The sequence below is a fragment of the Peromyscus maniculatus genome, chromosome 9, assembly GCF_049852395.1.
Source record: "Peromyscus maniculatus bairdii isolate BWxNUB_F1_BW_parent chromosome 9, HU_Pman_BW_mat_3.1, whole genome shotgun sequence".
Taxonomy (NCBI): domain Eukaryota; kingdom Metazoa; phylum Chordata; class Mammalia; order Rodentia; family Cricetidae; genus Peromyscus; species Peromyscus maniculatus.
This window is the reverse complement of record NC_134860.1, coordinates 31,354,794-31,359,933: the sequence shown is the minus strand read 5'-3', so window position 1 is coordinate 31,359,933 and position 5,140 is coordinate 31,354,794. Positions and strand designations below refer to the sequence as shown.

Below are 5,140 nucleotides of genomic sequence, written 5' to 3'. Positions count from 1 at the left end.
CAGATGCACAAGCCTGCAGCCAGATATACACTCATATTTAAGAACAACAATATTTACTAGAATCACTTCAGAAATGTTTCCAGGGCTCTGGGGACATGAGATTGCTATGTACATCTTTTGTATCCAGCAGGAAAAGTAGGTGAAAGGGCAAGGAGGGCAAAAAGAAAAATTATTAAATTAATGCCACCAATAATTTTTAAAATAAATAGTAAGTGGACCCTTGACATTCTGGAATGAGTAAATTATTTAAGAGAACAATGTGTTAAGATTGAATGTCAGGGTGAAAGGCAAGGGGAGAATGGATGTAGTGAAAGGTGGTCTCAGGCAGGGGAGACCACTGTGTCGGTGTCTGGTGTGGTGATCACTCTGGTGCATGTCATCCCACACCACACACTGATGGCACGTCAAGAGGCAAACACAATTGGGGTCACGCACTGTGGCAGCCTTGCTCATTCCTTACAATATCTTGTCTCCAGATTCCTGAGTACTTCACCATTTTCTTGAAAAAAAAATGTGGTTTGCTATTTTATTTTAAGATGCCAAAGATTGTCTAAGACTTTGCAGTGTCTCCTGTAAGACTTTCAAAATAGTTAAGATTCAAAAGTTATGAAAAAGGTTTGGCACATTCAATGTTGAATTCTACACATGGAAAAAAAAATGGAATTCCGAGGCCTTTTGAACATGTTCTATACGTAGCCGCACACGCCGTGGACTTGTCCGGTTTCACAATATGAAATCCTCAGTTGTTTTCTAAAGTAATTCAGAATAAAAACACATTCACAACCTGTAGCCGGCACAGCATACCTGAGTGAGAATGTTTAACCCCATCTAAAACAGTAACTTAAACCCTTTGTCAACATCCCAAAGAAAAATAGTAAGACAGAAATGTAAGACTTGAAAGACAGCGATGGGCGGAGATAAGTTTCCAAGTCCCGGTGTCTCATATTTAATACGTCTTCACCTAAATAAACAACAACAGTAATGGTAACGACAAAAACTCAAGTTTATGAAAACTCAGGAAAACGTAATTTTCTGTCTCACACGTTACAAAGCGATTAAGACCACTCTGCTGATGTACGGTGGAGCCACAAATGCATGCGGGCTCTTTAAGAACTTGGTTGTTGTTGTTGGGGAAAGGGAGTGAAATGTCAGAGTGTTTTAATTCAGCAAACAAAAGCTCCTCAGTTGGCACTGACAGGCTCTGGGGCCTCATTTTCGCTGCTATAGTCTGATTTGGGATCATCTTCGTAGTCGTCATAGGCTTCCATTTCATCCGCTCCATTAATCATGTCGTTCCCAGCCAGGCTTGCGCCGTCCATCTTCATACCATACGTGCTCTGGATGACAGGGAGGCTGGGCTCTGGGCTGGCAGAGGTGCTAGAGCAGTCAGATGTCATCTGAGGTGATGGTGTGGTCGTTGCCATAGTAATAGCACCAGGATACACAACACCTGTTCCTGTGGTGATGGGAATCTGAGGCTGTTGCCCCACAGTGAAGAACTGTCGCATCTCCTGCCTCCGGGAGCGCATCAGTTGCTTGTACTCCCCAATCTGGAGCTTCTTGCCATCCACGATGCACGTGCGCTTCGGCCGGGGTTTGTACTTGTAATTTGGGTACTTCTCTAGGTGGATTTTGCTTAGCCGGGCCTGTTCTTCATAGTAAGGTTGCTTCTCCTGGTTGGACATGGATTTCCAGCGAGATCCTTAGATTTTGCTAATGTTGGAGTTATGCATGTCAGGGAAAGCCTGAAGAATTTTCCTCCTTTCGTCCTTTGCCCAAACCATGAACGCATTCATTGGTCGCTTGATGTGAGGCTCGCTGCTGGCACGGCCGCGGGCATCCTGTAGACGCGTGCTTCAGCCACAGTGGCGCCTCCTGTTGGCCAACAATAATACTGCTGTAGTTTAGCTGCAGAGCCATTCACTGCTTTGCTTCCCTCTGCATCTTCGGGCCGAGTAAGATCGATGACGCCTGGGCCCAGCTTCCCATCTTCACCTGACTTCCCTGTTAACTGGGGTCCCAAGTTCTCAAAACGTGTTCTTTCCTTCTCATTCCTGCAGTTGCTCAGCCCCATGTTGTTCATGGAGGACAGTTTCCCATCAACCCCGTGTGGCTGCTGTTGCTGCTCCCGCTGGATCTGTTCTCGCATCTTCCGAGCCTCCTGAATGGCTTTCATCACTGTGTCCTGGTCCCCAAACAGGGCAGGAGAGTTGAGACTGGACAGGATATCTAAAGAGGATCCTCTCCCCAGGCTTCCTCCAATGGGGCTGGGGATGCTGCTCTTGTTTGGCAGGTTGACAGGGCTGGTTTTGCTGGCTGGGAAGAGGCTCTGGGTGGGAGATGTTGGGGACTTCACAGGCTCTGCTGTCTTGGGCCTGGATGAGAGATTCAGCGGCTGGGCTGTTGTTTCATCCTTAACTTGAGTTACAGGGCTGGTCCCTCTCTTTTCATTTTTTATCCCAGTAGGTGAGACCGTCCCTGCTGTGTTTGGTGGCTGTGGAGTTGATGGCATCTTTGCTCCAGGTGACACCTGCATGCTGGCCAGCTGAGCGGCATAGAGCTGCTGGAGCTGTAAAGGGCTGAGTCCAGGATGTTAGAAGCCTCAACACAAAGACAAGGCTAAAAGGAAACCACGGGGAGGGGAAGTATGAGGGTGCTGCTAGCTAGTAGACAGATGGCTTCTGGGACAGCCCACCAGCTCCTCTGGCGACTTCATTTCTCAGTGGCTGCTTATAAGTGGGGTGATCTGCTCTTGTCACTCAAGGGGAGCTCTGGAGACATGCCACAGGGCTAGATGTATTGAGGCTTCCTCTGCCAACTCCTAACTACAGGCAGTTCTGCTATGTTGTAACTTTAACCTTCCTGAACCCAGGCCTGGTTGCTTACAGGGAGCCTTACCCAGAGCCCCTCAGTGGGAGCAAGTCAGTGAACAGGACAGCCCAGAATCTGAGCATCAGGGCAAAGAAGAGCTCCATCAAATTTTTCAAGCCATTTTGTCACTTGAGAGAAAGTAGTAAAACTTCATATTTATTTCAGGAGTGCTCCAGGCCATACCTAATGGCAATAACTAGGTCTAGCCAAGAGATGACCGGCTGTGTCATTAGCTGTGAGCGCTCTCCAGAAGCTGTTGAAGGTACTGATAGGAATATTTGTTCTTAATATTGATTTGGGGATTGGAACTTTGTTCTTGTACATTGATTTCATATGAGGAGGAGGAGGTCACTTTTCAAAAACAAAATGAGTATTTATTATGTCTTACTGATTGCTTGGACTCTCTGTCTCCTCCTCCCCTCCACTCCTCCTCATGTTTCTCCCTCTTCTTTGGCTTCTGCTCTCACTGGTATGTTCGTTTTCGTTTTGTTTTGCTTTTTTAAATTGTGCTGCATAGGTAGAACGTTATATGGCTAGTGTTGTATTGTATGTAAATTAATTTTGCACAAAGGCAAACATTTAGCATAGTAGTTAATTTTGTTTGTTTTTATGACCATGCCAAAATAATATTCTGGGCTGGTGGAGAACAAAAGACTGTTCTTTAAGATTGAAACTTGATTTGCTTGTAGAAAAAAAAAGAAATAAGAAAGAAAAACAAACACACACACTCACAGATGCTGGTTTCGTAACTGTTACAAGCACTGGATATAAATGGTATTTTTATCACTGACTAATGTGAAACTGGTATGGAAACTACATGAACAAAAGTCATCTGTTTCGACTCGTGTGGGCTTGCCTCACAGTTGCTGGATCTGAGTCATTTTTATGTCTTGTTATTTCATTTATTTATGCAAAATACATGTGTATAGGAACTTCTTGTCAGCTCCAGCTCTGCCTCGGCACTGGGTCCAGGAACTTCTAGCCATGTTCTCAAACACAAAGCCTGTCTGGGAATGATCAGTGTGAATGCCTCTCATTGGTTTCAGGCAGTGATGCTGTATTCTAATCTAAATTTTGTGCATACACAGTTTATTCTATTTATTAGCCACATTTGGCTCTAAATATCCATGGGAATGGAGAATGACAATCACAGAGATCACTTACATCAGTGGGGCTTAAACAAAGTTTTTATGACTTCACCATCTCATTTTTAGAGTTTTCTAATTGTGTAAATATAACATAGAAATAGAATTTATTTTTGGTTCATGAATTCCTAGTGACATATAAGTTATGTGTCTTCTTTCTGTTCTCTATCCATATGTGTTGCTCCACACTAAAAGCTGACCAGTCACATTTAGTGTGGACAGAGAGCTATCAGCTCCAGTGAGGCAGTGTTCATCCTCAGCCAAGACAGCAGGACCCCTACCTGTTCTCATGTGGTCCAGAACCCACTGGTCCCCCAGCTCAGACTCCCCCCTCTTTCCTTATAGAAAGCTGAGGAGTTGCACACACTCAGTTTCCAGCAGAGCGAGGAGAAAGTCAGTTTGCTTGTGAATCCAGATCCATCTCCCCAGATAGTTCTGTGGCCCTGTAATGGCAAGAAGCGCGAGTTTCATTTTAGAGGTAAAGATCTGCCAACAAGATTAGTATTAACCTCACAGTACCAGTCAAGGGGGTTCTGAAGTCACCTTCCTGCAACATTCCCTCTTTTACACTAGCTTTAAATCAAAACCCAAGTTTGTCTCCATGAAAGAACTCATAGGATCAGGCTTTTCTTTGTCAACTGGAAATAGTGCTATTGTTAGACAGTCCTCTTGTTAGTGAATGGGCTCTATGGAAGAGGAAAGAAGGAAGAGAGGAAGGACTAAGGGGACAGAGAGAGAGAAGGTCCTTCCATGGACATGTGAAGCCTGGTTGGCAATTTCTCTTCCTCACTGGCAAATTCCAGGCCATGTTGTTGTTTTCACAAACACTCTCTCAGCCTTTCGGGTTTGCCTCACTTGGTATTTGATACCTTCTAGCCTGTCCTGGGCCTGAATTCCTTCGCCAAGGCCTGACACAGACTCCCAGGCCATGTTCTAAATTCAGGTGTGGGCTCACAGAGCTATTCTGCTGGTCAAATGCTGGCCTCCTCTGGCCAGTAGCCCTATGGGAGCCAGCAGTGCTAAAGAAGGGGCTGATCCCTCTAGAGCTGAAACCAGGCTTCAGTAAAGCCAGGCTGTATCTCTAGTATACAACCTCCTGAGCCCGGAGCTCAGCAATTAGGGAT

The 5,140-nt window shown here is 45.3% G+C and overlaps 1 pseudogene; it reads right to left on the bottom strand.

The window, feature by feature from the left end:
• Nucleotides 1-1,005: 1,005 nt before the first annotated feature.
• Nucleotides 1,006-2,605, bottom strand: LOC102924200 (transcription factor SOX-6 pseudogene; annotated as a pseudogene).
• Nucleotides 2,606-5,140: the final 2,535 nt, after the last annotated feature.